This window comes from Sturnira hondurensis, unplaced genomic scaffold (genome assembly GCF_014824575.4).
Source record: "Sturnira hondurensis isolate 20B ecotype Veracruz unplaced genomic scaffold, ASM1482457v3 Scaffold0021354, whole genome shotgun sequence".
NCBI classification, from domain to species: domain Eukaryota; kingdom Metazoa; phylum Chordata; class Mammalia; order Chiroptera; family Phyllostomidae; genus Sturnira; species Sturnira hondurensis.
Genome location: NW_028093985.1, coordinates 30,824,635 through 30,842,990, shown reverse-complemented (window position 1 = coordinate 30,842,990; position 18,356 = coordinate 30,824,635). Strand labels below are relative to the sequence as shown.

The window sequence follows — 18,356 nt, the reverse complement described above, 5'->3', positions numbered from 1 at the left end:
CACACAACCCCATCCATCACCAATTACTTCCAGATTCAGTTTCTTCAAAGTTGAAAGTGCATTGCTTTTAGCTGTTTACTTCTTTTCAATCATTTACGGGTGTTTTGCCCACTAACTGAACATAGTCGTTTCAAGCACCTGATTTTATTCAGTTCTTTAGCAGCAATAAACTTATTTTTCATAGGAAAAACTCTCTTTTCTTCCATCTATTATTAATTTGTGTGATATTTAAGTCTATAATTACAATTGTAAGGACAGGCAAATGGGTGCGGACCATGAGTAATGCATGGGTGGCCCGCTGGCCGTAGGCATCTGGCATGCCCTAAGCTTCAGTCCTGTGCATTAGAGAAAAAATGGGAGAGCACTGGCTGATTCCATACAGAGTTAGGTATCTGTGAAGTAGAGGTCATTCTGAGATGACCTATTTACCTATTTCCAGCCACCAGAAAAGATTTGCTATTCTCCAAGTGTAAAAATATCCCTTGTGGTTATGAACCTCAATTCTCAACATAGTTTATCATCTATAAGAGAACATAAAACCGCAGTGGTGACTCGGTTTACTAACATTCGGCAGGTGAGCACCTACCTGTGCCAGGCTCTGTTCTGGGCACTGGGGTCAGATTCCTCCATGAGCTTGCACCAGGCAGGGTCTGCCTCTGGGCTGGATCCTGCTTCTCTGCTTCCACACTCTGCAACAAAATGCCTGTGCGACTCAGTAAGAAATGAATTCAAGGCTGTCCTTTTCCTCTCCTGAGAGACTGGAAAGATTAAAAACAAAGAGGATTTTTTTTCTGCCCTGTGTCGAGTTAAATGATGTTATCATTTGCCACATGTACAACATGTTGTTTATGGTACAGTCAATTGATCGTGACGCCTCGAACCGAGTGATGGATGGGGCAGAGCTGCAGCAACAGCAGAAAAACAAGGAAAAATGGCCGTAATTAACATATGGAGGCACATTGATGCAATTTTGTATCTCCTTTTATTTAAGCAATTTTCTAGATTTGAGATGATTCCTTTAATTAATCATAGAGCCAAGGCTTTTTAGCTTTCAGTGTCTCTGCCTTCAAATTACTTTTGGAAGCTGCTGCTGCCTCCAGTAGAAAGAAGCTTCCCCACCTTAGCGGAGAAGCGATGGGGAAGATTCCTGATATATTTGGGTTGAAGAACAGAGCTGCAGGTTCAGGTGTTGAACTTTGCGTTGCCTGGGCCCTACCTGGTTCTGCCCATCTCTCTGCCTATAACCTGTGTCCACACCCCTCCTCCCTTGGCTCCCGTGCCCACAAGGCAGCCCTCTCCTCTGCATACACATACCCACCTCTAGGCCCAGTGCGTTGCAAGGGCCTCCGCCAAGAGTAGTCACCTCCTTCTCTGCTCCGTGAATTAAATCCTGTACTTCACTAAATACCCAAATCAAGGCTTCCTTCTGCTAAACAATTTTCTGTCCCTAGTCCTGTTTCATGGACACAAAAGGTGTATTTTACAGCTATTCCTTAGCACTGACGAAGCTTAAACTCATCATTGAGAAAACTGAAACTGGGAGAGAATGAATTGCACGGCCACTGTCATATGTGGGGACTGTCATATGTGGGGACTCTCTTCCGGCTAGGGTCTCTTTCCACTAGATCACACGCTCCTGTTTTTATTGCTTTAGCACTGATTAGAAAAGCCTCCGCATAACCGCCCCGAATTTGCTTTCCACCAGAATCCGTCCATTCTGCTACGTGGACTTTGTCTACCCAACTAGCTTGCAGGCTCCTCGAAGGCAGGGACTGTGCCTTTCCTGTCCTACACACACACAGAGAAGACAGCGACGGAAGGACTGGTGAATTTAATTAGCCGAATCTCAGATCAGACAGCATCGGATTCTTCCTCCCAGACACCTCCCAGTCCCCCAATAATCTCAGCCAGCACATGTCTTCTGATTGCATTCCCCGGCCCCCACCCCCTGCACTTTTGATTAACTTCTGTATTTTTCAGCCTTTGCATTGCCGAAGCATCCATTCTGTTTCCCCAGGTGGGATATAGAACTCTAGGTAACAGGCAGTTAATAAGCTTAACAGGTAGGGACAGAGGCTCATTAATGGTTGCTCTGTGATTTGTGGCTTGCTCCCCCTGCACCTAAATCTTGAAATAAATATATTCAGTGACTCCGTTATCCCGGAAGAGGGCATGGATCATTTTTCTTTCATTAACAATGGAGCTGCTACAGCAACATTTTTATTTATATGCACACTTCCAAGCCTAAAAGCTGGTCCCTTTAAACTGTCTTGCAGTAAATTTTGATCAGCCCTTGATGAAACTTATGGATCAGAGACAACCTGGTAACTGGCTGTGCCCAATGCATATTAAAGGAATGTAAATTCACAAAAGGCTCCCCAGCATATATCAGTTGATCCACTCTGGGAAGCCACAGGATGATTAGATAATCTAGGACCAAATCTCTGGATTCACGGGGGCCATGTTAATGAGGAATTTTGCTGAAGTACATAATAGGGAGGTGCCTTCAAAGGGCATTTTTCTAGATAAAGGGTGAGTCCAACTTTCCACTCTCTGGCTATCTAGCTGACGGTGCAGACCCAACCCTAAGCCCCTCCACCCCCCACACACACTTCAGGCAGCCTTGTTAATACTCTGTGACCTTCTCTCCATTACCCACTCTTCTTTCCTCCCCTGCCACCCGGCCGCCATGGCCTGGTTGCTGCTCTGGACCCAGGCTGCTGGTGCATACTGTGATAGGAACTCAGGAAATCACCACATTTCTCCCTCCCATCCCCTTACTCTGCTCTGACTTAATCCTAACTAATCAGATTTCTTTCTGTGATTTTGGAATTGTCACTGAGAGGACCAGCCGGACTGTTTGCCTGAACCGAAGACTTTGTAAAATTGGGAGCTAAGAGGAGTCCATCTTCCATCATGTGCTTGAAGAAACAGTCAGTCGGGGCAGTGAGAGCAAAGAAAGCAGATACACAAGTGAGAATCAGAGCCTGGCAAGTCCCAGAGCAAGACAGAGGCAGAAACTGTGCTCTTTGAACATTTTCCAGGTGCTGGGCCCAGCCAGCCGTAGGCCCAAGCCTAATCACATGTTCCTCACTTGGGTTTCAGTGAATAGCTCCATTTTCTTGGCATCACTTCTCCATTCTGCTTGGTTTGTATACAATAAAAAAATAACTCAGGGAAAGACTCCTGGCCCACTGAGGGCAGGGACCAGCCCAGGCTTCAGGGCCAGCCCTCAGCAAACCTATGCTAGGCTGGGGTTTGCCCACTGCCTGGCCTGGCCAAGCCTGGCCTAGTCCAGAACCGGATCTTCCCGAGATGGCTCTGAAAGAACTTTTCCAACAGCTCTGTCCTAGTCACAAGCATGTGGAGCTAGCAGACAAAGGCACCAATGATAAAGGAAGGAGCCTCTGAGAAAGAAGGTAGGCTCTGGCAGAACCCAGGGTAGCTTTTGACAACTGTCACTTCCACTGAATCCTGCCCTGGGGCTGAGGACAAAGGAGCAAGCTCACTACAATGGGCAGTTGGTCACACAGGAAAGCCACAGGCTGGAGTGGCAGCAGCTGGAACACAGTCCTGCTGCCATAGAGGCAGAAGGAAAGAGAGGTGGGTAACACCCTTCCTCTCCACCCCACTGAAACTCTGTCCTTTTTTTTCAAAGATATTTTGTCCACTATGCCAATTTAACTAAAAACTCAATATCCAACCTGGTCAAAGTTCTGTCTTCTTAACTCTAACACATGTCCTGGTGATTATTGGACTGAAATCAGTGCCCAAACAATCTCACCTCCCCTCGGACAAAGCCATTGCCTGTCCGCCCACAGCTCCTCCTATCCCCCACCACCCCGGCTTCCCTCCTTTATGCTTCCTTGCTGCACCTCCCCATTCATTCTATAGACTGGCTGAGCCGGAGGGAATAATTTAGTAACACCAGGGACAACTTATCCTTGGAGTGCTAAATACAAGTTAAAACTCATGCTTCTTTTCAGCTCTAATCACATACTAATTTCTGTGATAAAGCCAATCCAGATTCTATTCAGGTCAGACAGACCCTGGCATCAGGCCTCGGAGCGGTTCCGGTCCGGGTAGGGCTGCGGCACATCATCTGCATATCCTGTGACCTGAGCTGGGCAGTCACCACATCGCTCCCCACCACACACACACAAAAAAATTTCTTTGTTTTGAATATTGTAAAGTCCTGCCAAAGCCATTAGAGCTAATGCTCAGCTGAAAGCAGCCAGGACCTCCTGTCAGCACTTGGCACTGTGGGGCATCGGTGACAAGGAGGAAGCTCTGAAAGAGGCCAGCACCCTCAGCTTCCAAAGGGCGGGCAGGGAGCAGTAGGGAAAAAGGCACTTCCCACCTAAAACTCTGAAGTCAAGGGCTGCCCTCCCCCTACTTCTCAGGCCACAGCAGTTTGAAGAACATGAGCAGATGCAGAAGCAACAGCAACTTCACCATTCAGAAAGTCCCACCAGCGGGTCTCTGAATCTGTAATCAAAACAAATGCACACCTGTGTTTTGGCAAGCTTCAAAGGGCTTAATGAGTGGGAGCAAATGCAACGTGTTTAAGAGAGAAGTGCTTTGAGCCTACGACTACACATGCACATCACAGCACTCTGGCACCGTGGCTGCTTCGTGACCTTGAGGGGTCACCTAGTAGGTCCTGGACATATGAGACAGTCACAGTGATTTGTCTTGAACATGGGTACCCTTGGGAACACAGTCTGCAGTTAAAGTTCCTGGCATCCTGTCCTTTCCCAGTTTAGTTTTATACTGCTTTTCTTTAACATTGAACAAAAATGTCCTGTAGCCACTTCATTTGTTCTTGGCTCCCCTTACCCTTCCCGCCCTCACTCAAATCTGGCACATTCTCTAAGACCCAGCTTTAGTTACTACTGTCTCTCAAAGCCTTTCTTGGCTACCTACCCCAGCCCTCAGGCTCGTTCTACAACCCTTTCCAATGGCCCCACAGAATTCTTTAGTCATTTAGACTCTTTTCCATTGTTCTCGATTATTATGTCTGTGTGAATATTGTTTCTCTCAATATCATGAGTTCCTGGAGCCTAGGCCACATTAGCACACTCTTGGATTGCATGATTGATTAGAAGGGAAAAAAATAACCGAACAGTGACAATGTGCACACCAGGCATGGTTTCCCAGACACTCCGCCTTAGCATTCAGACTATGAGTCGAGAGAACACAGCATCCTGTAATTTCCAAAGGTTGGAAAAAGGTGATCATGGCCAGTCAATGAAGGTCTGGCAAGCCATGTCCATCTGGATGTCCCTGCTGTCTATTTCTGTGTACTCCATCCCTCGGGGAGGGAGTCAGCAAAGCCGGTGGTGGTGGCTTCCAGTCCATAAGTGCAGCATCTTTTCTTTGGTCCAGAGTGTGGAGTGGTACTGGGTCCCAGCCTGACAGCCAAAGGTCTTATGCAGCCCCCACCTACTACAGGAGGTGGTGACAGGACCATGAGCCTCGTGCAGCTGCAGGGACAAACCACAGGTGACCAATACCCACCAGAACTGACGACAAGTACTCTGCCTGCTTGGTTCATCTTGAGTGTTCTTGGAGAACTAGATATGGTCGACAGAGGAGTTGGGGAAAATAGAACTGAGGCTTTGCAATGAAATACTAAGTAAGCTAGCTCCACTCACCCTCATAGGTAAAAAGCCCTAAACAAAGCAAATCCCCATACCCACCACATTTCCGGGTCCTACAAAGACATGCCCTGGCAATGGCCTACCAACAGCCCTACCTTCCACATGACCCAGGAAGCAAGGGGCAGGGGCCCACATAGGCCTGGGAGACCCTGGTTATTCCCCCAAATACATTCAAAGTCAAGTTCTAGCAAAGTCCACATAAGACAGGGGTGTCAAACTCATTTTCACCTGGGGCCATATCAGCCTCGAGGTTGCCTTCAAAAGGCCAAATGTAATTTTAGGACTGTATAAATGGACCTATTCCTCAACAGTTAAGCACGAGCTCAGCTCCACCCACTAGAAACAGGGTACCAAGCCAGATAAAACAAGGTGGAGGGCTGGATTCAGCCCTCAGGCCTTGTGTTGCCACCTGTGCTATAAGAGGATTTGTAGTCTCTTAAAAGTCCACTTAGGAGGATCTAAGAACTCACTCCTTGGCTCACTTCTCTGTACCCAAGCCACCATCGACAATAAATGTTTTGTCTCAAATGTCTCTAGATTGGGGTATGAGGTGAGCAAAATAGTATTCTTTTATTTTGCCCTGAGGAGGAGAAACCAATTCCTAGGGCCAGCATTGTTGAGGAAAAAGAGCATAATCATTAAAAGAGAGAGAGAGAGAAAACTGAGGTAGCTCTGGCCAGATGGCTCAGTCCGTTAGAGTGCCACCCTGCAAACCAAAAGTTTGCTGGTTCAATCCCCAATCAGCACAGGTGCAAGAGGCCCAGATAGAAGTTTCTCTCTTATATCAGTGTTTTTCTCTCTCTAAACTCAAGAAACATATCCTTGGTTGGGGGTATTTGAAAACCAGGTAGAAAAGGACAGAAATGAATACATCCAGAAATGCCTCTAAGGCTTCAGGTTACACCTCTGTTTGTAGGCACCTCCCACGGAGCGGCATTTGCCCTCAGAGGCGGAGCCAGACCTCTTTGACTCGGGCCTTCTTCCTTCTCTTGGAATGTCCTGTTCTCTGCTCCCCACCTCCCTCCCTCCACACCACACTCCCCGGCTTCTGCGGAGGCTCAGCTCCCCACTGCTCCCATACCAGCCAGGCAGCTCGTGGTTGTCAGGAGAACTGTCTGTTATCAGGTTTACGTGAGATTAAATTCAGTCATTATCGTGGAAGAGAGTTATCTCATGTTGACAAATCGCTCAGAGTTCATTGTAGAGAACTTTAATTTCCACATTCAAATGAGACTTGGATTTGATCAGGCATCAATTAAACACTGTGCGCTTCCCGGTGATCGAAATTCTGGAGACGAGGCTTTGCCTCTTCTGGGCCTCCTGTTCAGCTCCAGGGTTTTGTTTGCCCCTGAAACTATCATCTGAGGTGATAGGTCAGACTCAGAAGTAATGGGCAATTCGTTTACAATAACACACTTGGAAAAGAGCCATAACATTCTAAGTTACAGGCTCACTTTCCTAGGTCAGCTCAGGCTCAGTGAGGATAGCACCACGGGTTAGTCGGTTAAGGGCAACCTGCCAGGCCTGGATCCAAATCTTACTCCATCCCTTCTAGCCTCGTCAGATCAGACAAGTTGGTTAATCTGTCCAAGTGCCATTTCCTCATCCGAGACAGGAGAACTCATGGTGAGATAACAAACATGAAAAGCGCAGCACAGTGTCTGGTACAGAGTCAGCCCTCAGGAAATGACAGCTGCCACGTACAGTACCTCTGTTGGGGTAATAATCATTTTCTACATTTAATTATTCGTGTCTTTACTCAGTCACCAAATATTTGTTGAGCACCAATCAAGTCTTTGGGAAAGTTAATGGGGAGAGAAATAAAAATATGTGGTTTTTGCCCTCAAAGCACATAGAGATTATGGGGTATGACCTATTTCTTAGCAAGCTTATAGAACTGTAAGGCAAGGGTTACAAGAGTACTGAAGAAAGAGCATCCAAATTTATCTGAGTCAGTGAAGGAAGGTTTCACAGTGGAGGGAAGTGGAGCTCGGACTTGAAGGTAAGTATGTGTTAAGGGATACAAATACCAAGGAGCCACCCCCTTCAGAGGCCACAGCTTGTGCTCGGGGCAGAGGCTTGGGAGAGCACAGCTCACTGGGGGAACTTCAAGCTGGTCCCCCCCATCTGGTGAGGAGAAGGAAAAGTAGCAGTGAGGGCACAAGTAAGATCTGGATGACGAGAGACCACTGTTGGCTCTCTGTAAGGGAGAAGCAGTTTTAGCAGTTTTGCAAGTCGAGGACAGTCCCAGCTCTTACCTGCTTGCCTCAGCACAGAGGCCTGCCGTGATGATTAATGTCGCGTGTCAACTTGACTGGGCCACAAGATGCCCTGATATCTGATTAAACATCGGTTTTGGTCGTGTCTGCGTATTTCTAGAATAGATTAGAATTTTAACTGGTGGACTGAGTAAGGCAGATTGCCCTCCCTATGTGCCTGGGCACCCACAAACCCCTCAAGGGCCCCCAAAGGACAAAAAGGCAGAAGAGAGTTGAATTCACTCTCTGCCTGGCAGCTTGAGCTGAGACATCAGTCTTCTCAGAGTGAGACATTCCATCAGGAAGCTCCTGGTTCTCAGACCTTTGGCCTCAGGCTGGAATTTACACCACTGGCTTTCCTGGGTCTCCAGTTTGCACGCAGCATGTTGTAGGACTTCCCAGCCTCCACGGCCATGCGAACCAATTCCTTATAGCAAGCATGTGTGTGGAGAGAGATAGATGATAGAGAGATGATAGATATTCTTAGTATCTATTAGTACTGTCTATCCCATATTAGGACCTTATTATATACATACATATATATCCCTATTAATTTCCATACTTGAACATAACAGACGCTCAATGGATGTTACTTGAAATACACATTAATGAATGAAGCATCCAGGATTACTGTCTTACTATTGGAAAACAGATCAGATTTTGAGGGGAAAGGGACTTGAAAGGGAGAAATAAAAGTTCTCACATAAATCTGGTCCAAAGCTTCTATATATTCCATAGAGAAAGCCCCAAGACCCTCTTAATCACCCCCTATGTGTTAGATTGTAGGACATACCCGAATACACCTTTCTAGCTCTGTGATGATGACATGATCAGTTTACACTCAAGTGACATTGGTTCTCTCTTAACATCATTGTTTCTACCCCCAAAGCAGGGAGAACTTACTCTCTGGTGTGGGTGCATGTCAGTATCTCTGGTAGAACAACCCAAACACCTTTCCAAACAAAGGAATTAGACGTAGGGTTCAGCAATTCCAAAGAGCCAGTCCTCCCGTCTGTAAGCCAATGCGATGCGAGAGCAAAAGCAGGACTGGACTGGAAGGGTGGAACGTGGAGGAGATCAAGCAAGAAGAAGGAGCCTCCCGCCAGGTTCCTCTAGGGAAAGGGAAGTAGCACGGACCCAGGTACTCGCCCTCACCCTCCAAGTACTGCAGTACTTTATTAATCATTTCATTCTACATTCACTATGCACATCCCTGTGGGAAAAAATATTATCTAAACGTATCTATGTTCTGTACTTTGGTTTTTGATGGCTCTCAAATTAATATTGAATAATGATAAAAGTTATTTCTGTAAAATCACCATACAGTTGGCTAATAAGGGGGAGACATGGGTGCCACACAGGTGTCTTATGAGGTGTCAGTTCATCCACATACTCCCTGGCTGTGAGAGGTCACACAGTAATTACAATAAACCAGAAGGCATGGACAAACTGTTTTCCATAGTCATTGTTTCTGGTAAGCACTGAGAAATAACTTCAGGATCTGGGTAAAGTGTGGGGTGAGATGACTGGTCCTAAGAGTCCAGGGGAGTGTAACTGCTAATCACGAGGTGTGGAGAGAAAGAGTGCTTTGCTCAGTGGAGTGTCCTACGGAGGGTTTGTCAAGATCTCTTTCCAGAGAAAGAGCAATTTGAATGTGGTTCTCATTGATTTTATTTTGCCTTCTCTCTAGGTGAAAAGGATACTGAAGAGAAATTAACCTCAGGGAGAAAGCAGCAGCATTGGTAATACTTTTATTTTTTCAGTTCATTTGTACTTCATCTGCTCTCTGACCTTTGGCATGAGTTAGAAGGAGAAAGCAGCAGACAAAAGAGATGCATTTTAAAGGCTGGAGAGCCCTTTGTTGTTCACTTGAAAGAGTTAAGTCTGGATCTCCCGGGCCGAACAGATCTCCCTGCCTCGGCTCCATAAAACAGCCAGGCTGCTTCTGTCTGCGAACTATTTTTGCCCCTCAATGACACTCCTTTGTCCTCAGGAAGGTCTCCCTGGCAATGTTAGCATGCTTGTGAACTCATTCTCACATGTTGGTCAAGACCACACTTGTTAATTAGATTCCATGGTGACGTGTGTAGAGTAGTCAAAATCACTTTGCATTTGTTTCATTAACAATTTCACACTTGGAGTCAGGCTTCCTGTGAGTCACAGCTACCTGGGGATGGTAATCTGAGAAGAACCAGAAAGGACCCACTGCACTTGCCCAAAGATACCTGCACTACCCAGGAGCCGCCGGGCCAGAAATTTTCTGATTTTCGATTTGATTTTTGCAGAGTTAGCTTAAGGTTTTCAGGAAGTTTGGTATTCTGTATTCAGCCAGCGTATATTAAACATCCTTCATGCACAGGCATTACTGGAGATATGTATTGATAACCATAATCTAGGATAAAAACTATAAATGTCTTAAGAGACTTTCAGATATAAATGCTATAGAAATTCAAAAGGGGAAGTTATTGATCACTTCTGACTCAGAGAATCATTTGGCATTTGAGCTGTGTCTGAATGGGAGGGTATGATTTGGACCTACCTGAAAAACATGTTGAAGGCACTGAAATTTGAAAGATGTTTTCCTATATTTTTAACGTAAATATTTTAAAATAAATAAGTGATTTTGTTTTTCAGATAAAATTTTTCTATGGCAAGAGAGGTCTGGGACAAACAAGTATTTGAAGTACTACACAAAGCACTTCGAAGAAAAGGGCACAAAACAAACATCTGTAGTTACACTTTTATTTGCACCATGCAAAACTGTGTACAAGTGATAGAAACAGATGTCCTCGGTAATGCCTCTGGGGGATGTGTTGGGTTGGCCAAAAAGTCTGCATAGTTTTTTTTTTTTCATAAAACCAAAGACACATCTTTCATTTTCACCAATGACTTTATTGATTTGGATATTTTGAGTATGTAGCTATCTCCCACATGGTATAACGTTGCTTGTTTTCAAGTAATGTCTCAATTTGATCGCTATCAACTTCAACTGTCTACCCAACCATGGAGCATTGTCCACCGAGAAATCTCCAGCACAAAACTTCACAAACCACTTTGACATGTTCAATCAGTCACAGCACCTCCTCCACGTACTGCCCAAGTCCTTTTTTGCATTTCAGTTGTGTTTTCACCTTTCTTGAAATAATAAAAATAGCATGTCAAAAAATGTTGTATTTTCTTCCATCCTCAATATTAGAATGGCTACACAAAAATTCACCAGTTTTGATAAGTTTTTTTAGATGAGATCAGGCGTGTTCAGAGTAGTATGGCTGTAGACAGATAAGTTTTTTAATGCACACTGATGTGACAGCTGTCACAGCACAATCTAACAAAAGTGTTTCAAATGAAGTCAAAGACAACTAAGTGCTACTAGAGCCATTGTACAGAAAAAGACAAATGGACGTTGTGGCCAATCCAAAATAACCAATGGAGGTAAGTGCAAATTCCTTCCCCAGAGTAGTAGGAAGCCCAAAGCCCTGACTATGGAGAGGGGTGGGGGCCTGGAGAGGGACTGCCCTCAGGCTGATAGTACACGCAGGAAAGGTCAACTAGCTACAGTCAACAGTGCAGCTTTCCGGAGCTGTCAGTACAGAACTAGTAGGTGTGATGTCGCAGAGAATCTGGGGCACAAGGTCAGATCTGGCAGTTCCTTGAGATACTGAAATGGGTCACAGGGACTTTTAAATTTCTAGTTGTGGTAAAATATACAAACATAAAATTTCCCATCTTCATTATTTTTAATGGATAGTTCAACTGTGTTACACACATTCACATTATTGTACAACTGATCTCCACAACTTGACTCATCTTGCCAAACAGACTTTACAACCGTTAAACGACAGCTCTCCATTGCCTGCTACCCTCAGCCCCTGGCAGTCACCCTCCTCTTTCTGTCTGGATATATTTGACTACTCTAAGTACCTCATATGAGGGGAATCATACGGTATTTGCCCTTTTGTGACTGACTTATTTTACTTAGCATAATGTCTTCGAGTTTCATCCATGCTATAGCTTATGCCAGAATTTCCTTTCTTCTTAAGGCTGAGTGGTATTCCATTGTATATAGTGCCAGATACGTTTATCCACTCATTTGTAGATGGACACTTGGGTTGCTTCCACTTTTTGTCTATTGTGAATAATGCTGCCATAAACATGGGTATACAGATGTCTCTTCAAGGCCCGATTTTGTTGTTCTTATTGATGTTAGTTTAAATAGGTTTCCTTTATTTGCAGTGTAAAAAAGTTTGAACTAATTTGCACACAGTCCTTATGCATAAGCTCATGGCGTAAGGGGGGAGCCAGACTCACAGGCCAGGCCGAACAATTGTATAGATGTTATGAAGCAATAGAAAGGAGCATAAGGGAATGCCTGATGGAGCTAAGGAAGGCTTCACAACCAAAGTATGTTTGAGGTCCGTTCAAGACCCTGATTTCAATTCTTTTGAGTATATATGCAGAAGTGGAATTACTGGACATACAGTAATTCTATTTTTAATTTTTTGAGGAATGACCATACTGTTTTCCATAGCAATTGCACCACTTGGCATTACCACCAACAGCGCAAAAATGTTGTAATTTCTCTACATTCTGCCACTTGTTATTTTCTGCTTTTTGAAAGTGGCCATCCTAATGTGTATTAGGTAGCATAGGGACTTATACTGCATACAGTGGACAAGCCTGCCTGGGAAAGGAGGGAGTTATTAGACGTGAGAAATGGTGCTATTTTAGTTCCCTAAAATAAAGATGCTCCTCAGCAAACCTGAAAACGAAGGCAGAAGGGGGGCTCCCCAGGGAAGGAACAGGCACAACGGGTCCACTATGAAGCTCCTGAAATATGCATGTGCCACCTGGAGTCTGAAGCTGTTGCCTTACAACTCAATGGAATAGTTTCAACTGGCATGCAGTTGGCAGCATTGCGGAAGGGGAACATATTGCTCAAAGAAGCAGTTGTTAAGAGGTGAAGGGGAAATACCTAAACCCTCCCCTGAGGCCTGCTATCCAAGCAGAGGGCAGCGCCACAGGCATTGCCAAAGAAACCTCAACCAGTGACTGCAGGTGAGGTGCTTCTACCCTGAGCTTAAAATAATCTGCAGGTCACAGAACTGAAACTTTCTTAGTGGTACTGGATAATACGATGAGTCCAACATATTGTACTACAAACCCTTAAAGAGGGGAAGGTACTGAACACTGATTAAAACACCTCTGTGAGTGTTGTATGACGGGGATAAATGGGTACTAAACTGCTTTTCTGGCCCATTTTGAGAAATCACTAGGATTCTGAGTAAAAGCTTCAACCAAAGGAACCATGATTTCTTTGAATGTAGCGGGGTCTCTCTTTGTTGGAGTCTCTCAAATCCCTGAAATCTCCCCCAAGAGTCACTGCTCTGTTAAACAGGCCACCATCTCTCGGCCAACTTCAACCCTGTCTGCCCGTGGCCACAGTGCCCAGATGCTAGGTCCCATCAGCACGATCTGAAATCACAAGCATCCAAGAAATTCTTCCCATGGTTCCTGTGATATTTTGGGACACAATCTGATATTTAAAACAGCTGCTGTTGATTTACTTGGGACACATGCTGATTTTACGTCAAACAGAATGTCAAGCGAACTTCTCCAAGGAGTTGTAGTAAAAAAAAGAAGAGCATAGAAGATAAGAACAGCATTTCTAAGTGTTTGCCTACATTCAAATACCCTGTGTAAAAGTTTTCAGACATTTTAGGAAATAATGTGCTTCTTCAACTGACTTCATATTTTCTATTTCATCATCCATGCTTCTATGCTTATTTAGGCCAAAGAGAAAAAGAAAAAAAATCCCATATTGTCAGTGAAGCCCTAGTAAGACTGATGGATGAAGGCTTTGATAAATATTAAAATAATAATGAGAAAAAAGAGTTCTTCATTTTCAAGGAGACAGGTTACCTCTTCAAGTCTTGTCTTTTCTGTTCAACCTACCTTCCTTTTGTCCCCTAACTTCAATCACTTTCCGTCGTCTTATCTTCCCTGAAATTAAACCAAGTTCATTTGGTTTAAAAAAGATTTCTTGTGTACCTAAGTTTATTGAGCACAGATAACACACTGGTCTGTGAGCACGTGGAGCACATGGGATGGGTCTTTTGCTTCCTGGAAGAAAGCTTGGAGGATGTGACACTTAAAAATTCCTAAATAATCAATTAAGTTGAATAAAGAGTGTGGTTAATGCTCCAGAAAGAATTACCTGAGGGTCTCTCTGAGTGATGGTTTGGCTCTCTGTTACCACTGTGCCCTCTCTCCTGCAGAAGGCCAGGTATTCCCATGGCTCAGCCCCGTGACCATTTCCCTTGTCTTTCCATTGGCCACCAGTAGCCTCCCACCTTCCAGCCAGCGGGCCTCTCAACCCTGCCTTGAGATATCTTATCAGTCTGTGCACTAGGCTCTCCGTGTTGCTTTCCTCAGTGTTCTGGGACCATCACCTCACCTGGCTCACCCTTTGGCCAGCTCACTTTCCTCCATTTTCAGGCTCGATAGCTTCAGGTCCCTAGACTGAACATCCGTGTTTCAAAAAGCTTAACAGAAAAGAAGAAACAAGATTTTTTTTATGGTTTTACCAAAAACCAGTTTCAGAGCACGTTCAAATAGTTAATTTCCCTTGATATCTATGATACACTGACATATCCAGGACTCCTTAGGGAGTTATAAAGAATCAGCCACTAAACAAACACTGGTACTCCGTCTCACTATGAGAATAAATAGCACACTGGAGTTAGCCAATATAGCTGACATTCTCTTACTCCATAAAGACCTGGTTTCCTTATGCATCAAAATATAAACATACTAAGGAAATCCAAAAGGCATGGTGGGTGACTAAGATGCAGAAAAAGCATTATGGAGCATGTCTCAGTACTTTCAAAAATGCCATAGACTGTGTGGCTTATACACAACAGAAGTTTTTCCCTCACAGATCTGGAGGCTAGAAATCTAAGATCAAAGCACTGGCACAGTCACATCCTGGTCAAAGCCCTCATCCCAGTTTATGGCCAGCACCTTCTTGTCATGTCCTCATAGGGCAGAAGGGGTGAAGGAGCGCTGTGGGAACTCTTAAGATCACTCATAAGGGTATTTCCATTATCCTATCCATGAGGGCTCCACCCTAATGGCCAAAGTCCCTCTCAAAGGCCTCACTCACTAATGCAATCACCTTTGGGGGAAGGATATCAACCTATAAATAGGGGGAGGTGGTAGAGACACAACCAGACCATGGTGGAGTGCCTACTATGTGCTTGCATTATTCTAGGTACTGAAGATCCAACAGTAAACTTAGAAAGCTCTTGCTTTTCAGAACCTTACATTTATTTAGGAAGACAAAGAAAAGCAGGTAAAAACAAAAAAGTAAAAATAAAAGATGTAACTTCAGATACTAATAAATGCTCCAAAGAAAATATCGGGTTAAGGGGCTGCAGTGAGGCAGCAGGGGGGGATGGACTGTTTTAGACAGGAGGGTTGGGGGAAGACTCTTCAGGCAAAGTCCTTGGAAGATCTGGAAGAGATACTTCAGACTGAGGGGGAGTAATTGCAAGGATTCTGAGGAGGTAACAGCCTGCCTGTTCACAGAACCTAAGAAAGCTCACGTGACCAGAACAGAGTGTGTAATGGGAACAAAGTAGAAAACTAGATTAGAGAGGTAGGTAGAAGCTAAATTACTTGGGACTTTTTCTAATACAGGAGTAGAATTTTACTATAGGTCTGATAGGAACATATTGGAAGATTTTGAATGAGAAGAAGCAGGATTTGATTTAGGTTTTTAAAAGATTAGTGGGGCTCTTGTGTGCAGATTGGATCTGGAGCAGTTTTAAGCAGAAGCAAGAAGATCCATGAGGAAGCTTTTGCACTAATCCTGAAGAGAAATGTTGGTGATACAACAGTATTGAGAACTCAGCAAATTGGAAGTGTAGTTTGAAGGATGGATAGGATTTGTTGATGGATAAGATCTAGGATATGAATGAAGCAAAAATTTAAAAGTAACTTCTATAATTTTGACATAAATAACATAAATTTTGAGTAGATTTATTTAATATGCTAAGTTGGAGAAACGTATTAGATGTTGAATATGCAACAAGGCGCTTTGATGTTCAAAAGAGGTATTGATTCCAGAGACATGGGATACATATAACATGTAAAGACATGAAACTAGATGGTATCACCTGAGGATGTAGAGAAGACGAAGATCTGAGACATGAACCCCAGAGCACCCTAAAATAGTGGTCGGAAAGAAGTGGTGAAACCAGCAGAGAACCCAAGAAGTAATGAGGACATAGAATGAATATCAGAAAATTATGATGGCCCAGAAGCCAAGAGAAGAACATTTCAAAAACAAGAAGTAAAAATTTATGTCAAATGATATTGCGAATTCATGAAAGATGAGGTCTGTAAGGTGGTCACTAGATTTGGCAATAGGGAAGTAATTGATGATTTACCAAGATGGTTTCAACGGAGTGGTGAGGACAAAACCCAAGGGAAGGAGTTAAAAAGAGATTCAAAGGTGAGGATGTAGAAACAGAGTACAGACAACTCTATTGGAGTGTTTTGTTGTTAAGACGGACAGTGAAAGTAGACAATAGGGGAGACAAAAGACTTGGGGTCAAAGAAGTTCTTTTGTCTTTGTAATTTGTTTTAAGATGAAAAATATTGAGTATATATGCCCACGGTCTGGTAGAGAGGAGAAAATTGATAGATGCTGTGGACTGAATGTTTATCTCTCAATGTTGAAGCCCTAATTCCCAATGTGATAGTGTTGGGAGGTGGGCCCTCTGGGAGGTGATTAAGTCATGAGGATAGAGCTCATATAAACGGGATTAGTGCTCTTGAAAGAGGAGACATGGGTTTCCTCTTCCTGAAAGCAGCCAGAGGTGACCTATGAGAATTGTTTGCTATTCATTTGACCCAGTAAACCCCACAATGTCATGCAAATCAAGAGGTTCAAATCTTCATGTTCTCTTTAAGAACAATCCCGAGCCTCAAGGGTATGCATATTTGAAAAGCCACCAAGTACCTAAAAGATGTCACTTTACAGAAGCAGCATGTGCCATTCCGTCATCACAATGGTGGGGTCGGTAGGTGTGCCCAGGCCAAACAGTGGGGCTGGAAACAGGATTGGAAGCTGAAAACAGTGTTGAATTTTTGCTGCACATGCTTACAAATGTAGAGAGTAATGCTGAACTTGAAGGTTCAGATGAAGATTCTCTGGTCATTGAGAACATCCAGGTGAACAAAGCTCTCAAGATTCGGCTTAGAACTTACAGAGCTCATGGGCGGGTTAACCCATGCGTGAGCTCTCCCTGCCACACAGAGATGATCCTCACTGAAAAAGAGCAGATTGCTCCTAAACCAGAGAAGCTTGCACAGAAGAAAAAGTTATCCCAGACAAAACTGAACAAACAAAAACTTATAGTTGTGACCTGGGAGTAAATTCAGCATAAAATAAAGACTAATAAAAGTAAAAAGAGAGGGAGAGTAGAAATGATCTCTCTCAGCCATATGAGGACACAGCACGGCATCCATCTGCAAACCAGGAAAACAGCTCTCGGCAGGAAGCAAATCTGCAGGCACCTTGACCTTGGACATTCCAGCCTCCAGACCGTGAGAAACCAATGTCTGTTGTTTAAGTCACCCAGTCTACGGTATTTTTGTTACAGCAGCTCAAACGGACTATAACAATGCAAGATGGAAAATGAAGAATTGCTGGAGTCTATGTAAAGAGAACAGGTTCCAGTTCCTAAACAGATAGAGGAGTTGCTAAGGATAGTCCCTTCGATAGGACCAATTTGTCAAAACTAAGTGCTTTCTTTCAGAATAAATGTGCTAAATCCTTCCATTTTTTTCTTTTCTGATAAACACAACCCTGTGGGTTATATATTGAAGACAGGTATTATTTCTTTCCCCTTTCACGTAGCAGGAAGCTGAGACTATATGGTGAAGCAACTTGTCTGAAGTCAGACAGCTAATACCAGTATCAGAGCCAGGACAACTCACACTCCCGAGACTCTGGGGCCCCACTGTGGTCCCTTTTGCTTTTCTATGCAGCATGTGCACCGGTGACATGCCATGGACATGCCACTCTCAGGAGCCAATTTAAAGCCACTGGTTTAATATCTTGTGCAAATGAAGTAAGGCAAACTTCTGACAAATTCATTTAAAATGAGTATCCTGCACTTTGATCTGCACCTGTCTCTTCCCCAGTCAGCCTCACCCAGAGACTCAGCGCTGACAGATGGTCGTAACGACTTATCAGGGGAGCACTCTTATCCCTTCTCTTCTGCCAGTCCTTCCAGATGCATTTCTCCTCAAATGGTAGTCTTATCAAGGATAAAGTTTATTCTGCTAGCAAACAGCCAGGGGACAGACTAGAAACATATTAGACAGCAGAGGAAAGATGGCCTGGAATTACCAATTTGTTGGGCCT

The 18,356-nt window shown here is 44.1% G+C and overlaps 1 pseudogene; it reads left to right on the top strand.

The window, feature by feature from the left end:
- Nucleotides 1-16,822: 16,822 nt before the first annotated feature.
- Nucleotides 16,823-17,362, top strand: LOC118977473 (60S ribosomal protein L17-like; annotated as a pseudogene).
- Nucleotides 17,363-18,356: the final 994 nt, after the last annotated feature.